Source organism: Melozone crissalis, unplaced genomic scaffold, assembly GCF_028551555.1.
Source record: "Melozone crissalis strain CALT ecotype California unplaced genomic scaffold, PUWL_Pcris_2 ptg000029l_1, whole genome shotgun sequence".
Classification (NCBI taxonomy): domain Eukaryota; kingdom Metazoa; phylum Chordata; class Aves; order Passeriformes; family Passerellidae; genus Melozone; species Melozone crissalis.
Genome location: NW_026535807.1, coordinates 17,155,388 through 17,167,805, shown reverse-complemented (window position 1 = coordinate 17,167,805; position 12,418 = coordinate 17,155,388). Strand labels below are relative to the sequence as shown.

At 41.1% G+C, this 12,418-nt stretch overlaps 1 protein-coding gene across 1 annotated transcript in view; it reads left to right on the top strand.

The window, feature by feature from the left end:
* CENPP (centromere protein P) overlaps positions 1-12,418 on the top strand; it is a 112,400-nt gene that overhangs the window by 94,552 nt on the left and 5,430 nt on the right. The window lies entirely within an intron of this gene.

The following is a 12,418-nucleotide window of genomic DNA, read 5'->3' as shown; positions in this document are numbered from 1 at the left end:
CACAATGCCTCTGGTCCCGAGGCTGACAAGGCACAGCTGGAAATCCTTTTCCAGGGCTTTCAGTCACATAACGAACAAGGAAATGGAGTGTTTGCAAAAGAAACAAAATATGTGTGTTTTATTCAGTGCTGCTTTATGTATTTAGAAGTTTCATTTCCAGGTGGCGTGACTTTAATGTAGATTTATATAAAATAATAAGATCTAATACACTTTGGCAGATGTAGCCTTAACATAAAAACATTTATTAAAATTAGAACTTTTTTTTTCAATTCATGTTTTCCTAATCCCCTCCTGCACTTAAAGCCTGTCATCTATAAGCAGCAAGCCTTTTTGTTGAAGTTTTAGCATGGAAAGTTTTTCTTTTGTCCATTTACAGCAATGATTTCACTGCAAGTTGCAGCTTATGCATGGAAAATAAAACGACTGAAGCACTTTCCCTTCATTTTTTCTCTTTGTAAGGCTAATTACATCCTGAAACATGATCCTGGAGCTCAGTTCTGCAGAAGCTGCAGGGAAGTTGGTGATCCAGAGAGGGGAAGGGAGGGAGTTAAGGATACATTACCACAAGTCCTGTGCGTGCCAGCAGAGCCTTTTCCTGCATCCCCAGCTCACTCCGAGGGTCCAGGGGTGTGGGATGGGTCTGCTGAGCTTCAAAATGACAAATTCACCTGGGACACCAAGTTTTCTGAGTTCTGCTGACATTAAACATCTGTAGTTTCCTTGAACTCACAGTCTGAGGAATATTTAGACAGATTGTCATGGAATGGTGTAACCATTGAGTTAACCATAATTGTTAACTGGTGTGTGGTGGAAAGATACTGGGAGTACACATTGTCTCTTAAAATCCAGTTCCTACTGTGCTCTGCTTTGCAAAGGCAAAAGAAGAAATATTAAACTTTGGTAATTTATTTGGAGCTGTTTGAAAGGAAAGGAGACAGTCACATAAAGAATGGAGTGAAAATCTGGATGGAAGGACCTTAAAGTTTATCCCATTATCAGGGACACCTTCCACCATCCCAGGCTGCTCCAGCCCCAATGTCCAGCCTGGCCTTGGACATTTCCAGGGGTCCAGGGGCAGACACAGCTGCTCTGGGAACTTGTGCCAGGGCCCTCACAGGGAAGAATTCCTTCCCAATCTCATCTAACCCTGCCCTCCTTCACCTTAAGGCCTTTCCCCCATGTCCTGTCACTCCAGGTCTTTGTCCCCAGCCCCTCTCCCGCTCTCTGGGAGCCCCTTCAGGCTCTGGAAAGGATCTGAAGTGTCCCCAAAGCCTTCTCTTCTCCAGGCTGAACAGCCCCAAGTCTTCATTAGTGAGGTGTAGCTTCAGAAGCTTCAGACACACCTTAAGAGAGCCTTCAGGCAACTTAGGGGATTTAGGATTTTCACTGTATGTCTGTGAGACCCTTGCTTATCTTCTCAACTTCTATTCAGAAAATAAAGACAGCCTGAGGGATCTGCAAAGACACAGATCCCTCTTCATGAAAATGGCATTGCACCTTCCTGCAATGAGCAGTAACACTTGGAAATTGTAGGAGCTGTTGAAGAGTGGCCTGTGGCTGCCTGGTATCAAGAAGGTTTAGGATTTTTAATTGGAAAAAAATGTGTATGAGAATGGACATCATCTGCTGCCTTTCAATAAGATTTGAATCTATGTTAGAGTAATAATTAGATTTGCTTTAATATTGTTATTTACATTAAAATGTGCCACATAAATTTGCCTGTCATAATAACTGAAGAAAAAATGCTGTACATTCTGCTAAAAGTTCAGACTAGGATGGCAAATTCTTTCAGACATGCACAATTCAGCTGGGTTTCTGTGTGAGTGCAAACACTGCTGTGTCCTCAGGGATCTGATATTGACTGGTTTTATGGGAATGGTTCATCCAAAAGTGCAGAGCAAGCTGCCAATCTCTGCTTCATCTGCAAGTCGTGCTATGCCTGTCCATTCCATGGCCAGCCATTGGAATGAGTTGTGCAATGGGAATGCTTTGGTGTGTTAAAGTGCCTCAATGTGGAATTGTGTCCTTTGAGGAGAGAAGAGGCAGACTAAACAGCAGTGAAAAATAATTAGAATAACTTTTTATGATTTTATATCTGAGGGCAAACTGCCACTGTTGGTTTGTGTCTTGAGCAAGAGCCATAGGAGGTGAGAAGTGGCTGTGGAAGGCTGGAGCCTCTGGCATGGATTCTTCTCTTTTCCTCTCATAACAAGAACTGTTAGTCAGTGTACAATAATACTGCTGTTGTTTCCCTTTTTATCAATTTTACTTCTTTCTGTAGGAGGCAATGGAGGGAGGAAAAACATTCACTACTGTGCCCCTGTTTTAAACCTCAGAGCAGGTCAAATTAATGTGTAAATTAACAGAATTGTGATGCTGAGAAGAGCTTCTAGATTTTCATCTTCTGTTTGAAAGGCCACTTCAATATATGGAGAATGGTGAAACAGGAGGAATAATTTCTGTTTCTCAAAAGTCTTCAAGCTGCCTGCAGTGTAATATCTTTGTCATCCAAGAAAGCCAGCAGGCTGAAGGAATAGAAGGACGATATCTTGAAAATAAAAATCATTTGACCAACTTAAGTGTAGAAAGTACAGAAGAGTCCAGAGTACTCTGTGTGTATGAAGAGTACAGAGAAAGAAGAGTTGAAAAGACTGGTTATGGTCACAGCATACAGAGACCATGAAACTCAGTTCTGTATCATACCTTGTAGAAATGGAATCTTTTATCTGCAGAATGGGCAGACCAGGTGGGATGGGAGCAGGAATGGCCTTCACTGAGGCAGTGGATGACAGGAGTAGCCTGGCTGAGCTGAGCAGAGGAAATCAAAGGTTCACTTCAGCCAGCCCTGACCATTCTGTGGTGCTGGAATCTCCTCACCTTTCCCCTGGCTGCACTCAGGAGCTCAGGCAGGCCAGTGAGTCCAGCCTGGCAGCAGGGCAGGGGCCAGAGCAGGGCTTTGTCCTGCTGGTTGGAAAGGCAGCAAGGACAGGGGCAACTCCTCTTGGCTGCCCAGATCTCATGATTTGCTTTACCTTCTATTCCTTTATTCCCTTTCCTCCCCTTTCACCCTCATAGGCTCTTTTCTCAGCCATTTCAAAATACTCAGCCAAGGTTCCCAGCTTCCCTACTGACTCCATTTTGCAGACTTATACCTTTATTTAATAATTATAATCTTGTTGTCCTATCCTCTTTTTTTGAGCATCAAAGGATAACTGATACTCCCCATCCTTCCTTCTTAACTCTGCAATATTCTGCCTTTGCATGTTACAGCCTGGTATGGGGCACTACAGGCCAGTGGCCACCTGCCTATACACGATTTTCCTTTTCTTATCTCTGTCCTGAAACCCTTTGTGTTATCTCCCTCTTGGTGCCATAGGTGAGCAGTAGCCATATGCTGACCTCTGATAATTTTATATGCTTGCGAAATCTCCATTTCCTTGGTGGGAACCCCAGTCCTTTGTACCTGTTACCATCTCTCACCTGGCACCAAAAGTACATTCTATAGATTTAGATGTTCCACAGTCATCCTTATTTTTAACAGCTTTCTCTCACATTATATCATGACTAGATATTTTACTTATGCCTTCTGGCTTGCTGTGTTATTTACAGAAGGGCTGTGTTGAAGTTGGATCTGTTATTTAATTAAAACATTGATCATAATATCATTTCTATGAGTCAAAAAAACACATCCACATTCAGGAATGTGAGGTTATTTCTGCTTTGTTCAAGAATTGGAATAAAAAGAGACAACTGAAAATTACTGCAGCAGTTTTTTAACCTGCCAATGAAATATAAGAAAGTAATTACATTTTTAAATTGCTTTACTCTTAGTTGTCATGTTGAACCCATGCAGGTTGCTGCCTGGTTTTGATCAGAGACAAAGACAGAATCTTAAACTTTGCAATTACTTATGTGGTTTACTCTTTTTAACATCAAACACACAAGTTTATAGTTGGAAAAAAGTAGCAATGGGGAAAAAATGTTCTAACTGTTAAAGTCAGCACAAAACATGAGATGGGGAATTTGGGATTGGCAGCACAGTGCATCTCTGAAACCTGTACCAGTTACTGCATTCCTTCTGCAATCTGTGGTCACAAATATCCTTATGGAAAAAAATATAGGAAAAGATGAAATACTGCTGGTAAACCTTGAGATATTAAACACAGATTTCCTTCACATATTTACAAATATTAGCAATACATTGCAAAAAGCATGTACATCATTAGGTGGGAATAAACCTAAATTTGCAATGGGAGATGTGTGTGGCTGGGAGGTATTTACATTTTTAAAAGCTTAATTTTCAACTGTAACTGAATCCTAATTGCAGAATATTAATATTCATTAGAACAACTTTCTGAGGGCACTAATTATTGCCACAACTCATTGTCTCTTGGTTAGGTTCCTGTTCAATCCCACAGCATCAGTTTTAATTTGTGATATGCTTTTCTCACATTGTATCTGAAATGCCAGTGACCAGGCAGATGAAGTGATTTGTAAAGCCTTTCTTCAGAGCTACCTGAAATTTAAGCTTTTACATATTGTCTCTGTGTGCATTAGTGAAAAAATGTGGTGGAATCTTTATTATTTCATTACCTGGAGCTGTTCCCTGTGGTGGTCCAAAGCAAGGTGCCCACCTACCCTGAATAAATACAGCTTTAAACCCCATTAGAAGGAAACATGGAAGCTTTCCCCTGTCCTCCTGCCTTTCTGTCAAATAACATCACTTCTTTTTTGGGGTTCAAATGGTGACACTTCCCTGTGTGTTGGGTAGTTCTATTTCAGCTATGTGCTGACTCATGTTTTTCCAAAATACTGAACTCAGCACATCCTCTGTGTGTCTGAAACAGCACAAAGAGCTCAGCCTGGGCTTGGTTCCCTCCTGTGCCAGTAATGAGCATTGTTACTCATCAATAGAACTTGGAGGTTTCCAACTGTTTTCTGAAATAATTGTGTTTTGCAGCAGTTGTTCAGTTTCCAGCATGAGCCATAAGCCTCCTGTAGGTTTTCATTGATATTGTTACTTCTCATACCCAGTTCCATTTCTTCAAAAGGCAACTACATCCCACCAGAGCACAGGGACAGTGCTTCTCTTAAATAAAGATTGGGCTATAGTGAACAGAGAGAAAATTCTGTTTTAAATAACTCTCTCTAGAAATATGTCATTTATATATAGGAAATACTGAAAAAAATTAAATCGAGAAAAGTCTGCATTTAAATATATTAATTATAGAAAATAAAAGTATGTAATTATTTTAGTGGTCTTTCTCTATTTGTTAGCCATTCTCAGCTGGTTTCCATTTTCTTCCTGGTGCTTGGTTGCACTTTCCATTTCCATATAAAACACTGTGTACTTCTCTAAAAAGTGAATGCATCTTTTTTTAAGCTTCTCTTGTGCACTATTTCCATCTCAGACTGTATCAGAACTGACATGTGAAAATTGAGCTTGATCTTACAGATAAAACTGGTGGTTTGAAATGTCAATGGGGATACAAGGCTGGGTTCCTGTGACTTGCTGCTGATATCCCTGTTGTTTGGGGCCTCAGATGTTTTCCCCTTGGTTTTAAATTTAAGCAGGAATTAGTAACAGGATGCCTGTCCACTGAGAGACTGTCTCAGGAAGGAGATGTAAACTGAGGACACAAATATTTTGAAGCATTTTAGTCAAAACGAAGGATTTGTTGGCAGCTGGGACAAGAAGACACTTTGAGGACAATAACAAAGTTTGCTGTGGTTTCCTTTTAGATTTAAAAATTAGTTGTCTTTGCCTGTTGAATCATGTTTTTCCCATTACAAACAGTAGCATCAAATGGTTTGTTTGGGTGAATTGGTGGACAATGACAAAAATTATTTGTACAGCAGTTCTGCAGTGAGAGTCTGGAGGGACCGAATGGCAGAATACATTTGTGTATGTGTCTGTACAGATATCTAATTTTTGAATGTAACTATTAATACCATATTGGTATTTCTGATTATCACCTTTCTGGAGATTTATAATTCCAGAGTGCACAAAATTCAGAATTGACTGCAAGTTGAAAACACCCATTAAGGGATTAATTATGTTTTCTTTATGGTCTGATGGGCATTTGTGGCCAAACTTTGGCCACTCCAAACAAACAGGAGTTATTTATCTCCTGACACTCTAGCACAGTTTCCCCTGTGTCATCTTCCAGGAGGGAAATGTTAAAAACAAACAAAAAAGGCCTCTGAGCAGGTTCTGTTTTTCTGGATGGCTCTGGGTATGGTTTATAAACATGTCTTGTTGAAGGAGAACATTGGTGTGGTTTGGTTTTTTCCCAGGATCAGACAGACTTTGCCAATCATTTTTATTATGATTTCTCTCTGTTCTTCACATTAAATGCTGTGTGTTCCCTTTCCTTTGGAAACTGGGGGAATAATCAGATGGCTGGAGAACAAGTAGAGTTATTTCTGAAACACTGAGTTTTGTTTTCGTGATACAGGATGAGGAGAAGTTTGGGGCTGGGGGCAGAGCTGGGTTCCCTTGTAATTCCTGTTGTACCAAGACAATCCCAGCTTCCCTCTTGGACAATCCCTGTGGAAATGCTTGCACAGGCTTTGATATCAATGATCCCTGTGAGTCCCAGCCCTGGATATTGTACTTTTCTATAATTTATTTGCTATTTTTTCTGTATTTCATGGCCTTTGCTTCTATTACACAATGTGAATTGTCCAAGGTGGAATAAACTGATTTTGTTTCTGTGAGCTGGGACATTTTATGAGGTCCATTCCCAGCAAGTACTTGGGGAACTGAATGTTATGGTATTTTTGTCTCATGGGAATTAGCAGGAAAGATCTGTGAGTTAATAAGGATTGAACAGTTAGACAATAATTCTGAATTCATAGGAATATGCTAGAGATCAGAAATGTGATTTTGGAGGTTTAGGAGCTGTGCAGCTACAATTGGAATTATTTTAAGAGGTTTTAGGAGGCACAAATATGTGCATAGTCTAGACAGTGCTACTTCTGCACTGGCAGGGGCAGCTGCAAGAAATGTTAATGCAGGAGCTGAGTCCAAAACAGGGAGGGGGGAAATAGGAAAAGCCAAAGGTGAAGAATATGCTGGAGGCCTCAAATGTTAGAGCTCAGTGTGTTTGGGAAGAGTCATCCAGAGGTCTTTCTACAATGGAAAAATGAATATTGAAGTAATCCAGAACTCAATTTTAAATGTTATGATGCTTGCCTTTCTTCTCGAGTTTTCCATGGGATTGTCTGGATATCCCTTTTAGTTCCTGCTGTGGGACTGGGCCTGGCTTTGGGAATGGAGACTGAGTGTTACAGCCTTGTTTTTTACATGAGCTGGGGGTAGCTCCATGTTTAAATTCTGGGAATGGAAATCTTCCTTCTGTCTGTTGCTTTAATTTCCTTTTTCTTGAACTGTTTTTACTTGAGAGGGTTGAGGGCTCCTTCCTCAGATGTGTCTGTGTGAAAGGCTGGGAAAGGTTGGTGCTCCAGGATCCAGGCTGCAGCAGGCAATATTCCTCAGCTTCTAGGACCAAGCTCCTGCTTTGTACACAAGGAAAACTTGAAACATTCACCACGTTTGCACACAGGAATGTTTGGGTCTCTTTACTTCCTTCGAGCTTTAAAAACACAACAGAACTGAACTGATTGCTTGGGAAGCTGAAAAGGGAAAAAGAGAAAGTTTTAATATTAACAGCTTTCCTCTCAACTGGGCCTCTACCAGAACAAAACATATTGTTACCAACACTTTTGAAATGTTTCTGCAAGGCCAGCAATTGAAATTCAAATTATGAAATGCCTGAAGTTTGCATTGAGAGTGAATGAAATGCACTGGCAGCTGCACTGGTGTTGTCAGTGAGTGCTCTTTGTGTTGCTGCAGTACCTAAGCAATGAAACAAATATTTATCCACATGCATCACACAACATTCCTGGGCAGTGCAGCCTTGGCCTTTGTAAACCAAATAAGGTGGAGCATAAGGAAATGTTTTTGCCGGGCAGCTGCCTCTGATTTCTCCTTCTGGATACACTAAAGAATTCTCCCTGCCCTAAATTCGTTTCTACACAAATACTTGAGTCAAAATAAGGAACACTGAAAACCTGTAGCCCTGTATGTGTGCAGACTTTGTTGTATTTTTGACCAAATCTCTCCAATTTGTTGTGAGAGATTTGGTCAAAAGTATAACAAAGTTTGCATACATACAGTGCTACAGGTTTTCAGTATTCCTTATTTTTGCTTCTGTTTTGGTTTTTTGGGGAGGTTTTGTGGCTTTCTTATGGAATTGATTGAGTAGATCAAAGTTTGAGGATAGATGACCAATTTTGCAAGCTTGTTATTCAGCAGTGGATTGACAACTTAACGCTCTCACACATACAATAATTATAAATTGGTGAATCTCTTCTTGCAGATGTTTGTGTCTTCTCAAGAATATTTCCTGTGTCCCTCTTGTTTGTGCTAAGGATGTGTTTGGAAATCTGAAATGTGTTGTTGACAGCGAATCTGGAGGGCTGTGTTTGGGTATGACATGAAAAGAATTCAGTGGGTTCAAAGCTTCCAAGGGCTTTTCAGCTGGACCCGTTCCTGCCCTTGTTGGTAGCAACAGGCACTTTAGCACTGCATGTTCATATTTATTTTCACATAAGCAGCTGAGAATTGTAAATAACCAGGCAAATGAAAGCTACTGGGTGGCAAATGTCTGTGGAGTCTGTCCAAAATGTAATGTTTTGTAGAACCATTAAAAGAGTATGGATGTCTTGTGGGAAGGATTTCAGTGTGTCTGCAATATGTGTTTTATAGGAAATATAGATTTATAGGTAAAGCTTCACTTTTTACCTAATGCAGGTGTTAAACCTTTTTGTAAAGCTCAGGAAGAACAATAGAAATACTGCAGAGGTATTTGTGAAAGGAGGATGCACATGGACAGAGCTGTGTATGTAAAAGTAAAATCTGATTTTCAGGAGCTGGTGGGTGATTGTTGTGCACATTCAGGAGGAGCAGTGCTGTGGACTCTGCTGTTCCTCACTGGGAGCAAATCCAGGTGGAGCTGCAGCTGGAGCTCAGCTTTACTGGAGTGCCAGTCCCACAGGGGTTGGGGTTGTGTTGTGCCAGCCCAGGTTCCTCCTGTGTGCAAGGCAGGGCTGCTCCTTAACACCAACAGGACAGCACAGGCAGACTTTGGCCAAACCCCCTCTGCTGTGGGACAGTTTGCTCTGAGTGATAGACTGACCTCTCAATCAGTTTAGAGCTCCTGGTGAGAAATGAAATTGGTATTTTGGATGTTCCAGGCGGGTCTGTGGACGTGTCTCTCTTTACCAGGTAAGATAAATTTGCCCACACAGAAGCAAATAACTCTTGAGACCTTCAAGAAAGATTAAAAAACCACAACACTAAATGATGAACATAAGCTGAGTACCTTGTCTAAAAGCTTTCTTTAATCACACTTTTTTAAAAGTAAATGTCTAACCTTGAGCTAATTTAGATGAACTAGATGTTCTTCATTATATCCTATGGTTTATTTTTTAAATTAATCTGCCTACTTGGGAAAAAACTAACACAGTGTTAGAGCCAAGTCATTAACTAAATTCAGATGCTTTTATTTAGCTGATGTTTAAATTGTGCTCTCTGGGTGAGCTTGATAATGTAAACTACAAAAGCAAGTTGGGCCACATTTGATAATCAACTTTTGTGTGGTATTTCAAATCCAAGTTGCTTTATGCAATTCTGGATCCTTTTATTGAAACTTCAAAAAGGCTTACAGGGAATCTTGCAGCAATTTTTATACAGAAAAAAAAAATAAAGATCTGTGAGGTATCTCGCTTCTGTTGTAATGGAAGAAAACACAAACTTGGCTTAATTTGTCTCCTAAAAATGCCTTTCCTGCAGTCTACTTCCTTCAGATTACTGAAAATTTGGCTTACAATTCTTCCTTCACAAATTGTTGATGCTTCATGCTGCTCTGCAATATGACATCTTTTTTCCTTCCATAATTTTTCATCTCTGTATTGTCCTTGGCTGCTCATCATCTCTTGCTAAATTTGACATCTCTGCTACTTCCAAATGGTGCTGTTCATGAAGTTTATCATTAAAAATATTTAATTATACCTAGCTGCAGAGGGAGGGCAGGGAACTCAAAATAAACAGAATGAAAACAGAATGAAAACTGATATGTCAGTGAAGTTGTGGAGGAAGAACAGAGCTGCTGAGCTCTGCTGGTTTTCTGGGTATTCCCCCCAAAATAAATGTCCTGGGGCAGGGTCAGTGCCCTCTCACAGCATCCCAAGGAGTTCCTGTGCCCTGGGCTTGGAGCTGGGCCAGGCCCTGCCTCCACTGCCAGCTCAGTGTATTTTAAAATTTAAATAAAATGCCAAAAAAGCCCAAGAATTTTAAGCTGGAAAAACGTAGGGCTTAAAATGTTCATAAACTAGTGGAGATCTTTTACCTCAACAATTTTAAAGAGAAATACTGGAGAGAAGATTTGTCTCTTGCCCAGCAAGAAAAAAAGTGGAAAAAAAAGCATCTGCAGCCTCTGTGTTCTCTGTTTATTATCTACCCCTTCCTGTTCTTCCTGAGGTTTCATGTTCATTTAATTCTATTTTTCCTCACAAAAATAAACCTCCAGTATGTATTCTAATTTATTCCCAGTCTGCTGTAATTAAGTTGCAGATAAACACATGGTTGCCATATGACAAAGTGATATTGAAAGGAAATGAGACACAGAATTTTGTGTACTCAGGCCTTGGTTATGCTGGGTTGGCTCTTCTGTAGACCTACAGCCTAGATCCAATTAGGAAAAATACAAAAATTATGGAAAATTATTGGTCACATTGTGAGCATAGTGACAAACTGAATCATGTAAACTCAGGGGATTCAAGCATGAAAAATAATAATGTTATGGAAATATGGAAGGAGGAAAATAAATGGCAATGGAAATAGAGCAGGGGCCAAAAAAAAGAGGCTGTAATCAAGAAGAAAGGAAAGGAAAGGACAAAGCAGAGGGATTTCACTGGCAATGAGCACAGGCCCTAGTGTGACATGAATTCTCCACTTTTCTGTTCTTTTAAGGTTTATCAGCTGTTGCAGACTCTGAATTGACAGTTCAGTGTTGTAGTGCTTGGTAATTTGTATGATTTCAGATGTGTTACTGTTTATGTGGATTATCTGATTGATTCCTAATTGCTGATATCTTCCATTTCCCTATGCAATATTGCACAGAGACTGAAACAGAACTGAGCAATGTTTTATTTTCACACCAGGACCCATCCTTCACCTCTGAGATTTTGAGAAAACCCTCCAGTCCCTGTGGGGACGTGGATTTGTTTGTGTTTTATCACCCTAGATTTGGGGCTGCTGCTCAGTGCTTTCAGGTACCTGTGCAGGGCTGGTCTACAGGAGGCAGCTGCAAGATTGGATCTTGGCAAAGGGACCAAGGACTCAAATCACAGATCTGGGCAGGTCTGAACCAGAGGGGTGCAGAGCAGTTTTTATCCCAGTAACCAACCAGCTGTGTCTGTGCTGCAGGAGGGAGCCAGACGTGTCCTGAACCTGGGAGAGATTCTGGTCAATGTTTGCACAGATTTGCCCTGTCCAGGGTGGCATTCAGACTGTTATTATAGAATCCCAGGATGGCTGGGGTTGGAAGGGACCTTTAAAGATCCTCTCATCCCACTGTCCCAGGGTGCTCCAACCCCATCCAGCCTGGCCTTGGGCACTGCCAGGAAGCCACAGCTGCTCTGGGCACCCTGTGCCAGGGGCTCCCCACCCTCACAGGGAATGATTCCTTCCCAATGCCCCATCTATCCCTGCCCTTTGGTAGGGGGATGCACTTCCCTGCTCTCCTGTCACTACCTGCCATTGTCAGACCTTCTTTATAGGCCCTCAAATCTGCTCCCAGAATTCTCCTTTCCTCTTCTAAAAAGTGAGACTTGCATGCTGGTCGTGTCACTTGTGATTTTAGTTTTAAAAGCAGAGGGCTGAGCCTGGCTGAGGATGGGGGTGGGCTGGGACTGCCACGGGGACAAAACCACTTTATCATTTTAGACAAAGCCACTTTATCATTTTGGACAAAAACACTTTATCATTTTGGACAAAACCACTTTGCCCTCGTGCCCGTCTCGTCCTTGGTTCCGCCGGCGCCGGAGGTTTGGGTGGTTGGCAGCTCAGGGATCACCAACAGGACTGGTTTGCTTGAGGAACTTTCCCTCAAGATGGGAAGAGGGGAGCTGTATTTATTCTGAGACTTAATTACGAGTGGTGAAGCTTCATCAATCCAGTCCAATCCATACAATGTTTCTATGGGGTGTAATTTAGTTGAAGGGTTCTTGGTTACAGTTCCTTTACTTGCACAAAGTAAGAAATTTCCACTTTTTAAATGTGCCTTTATTGCATCAGTGAAATTCATTTAAAAATTGCTGGTGTTATGGCTGTGTTGGGATTTCAAGTCTT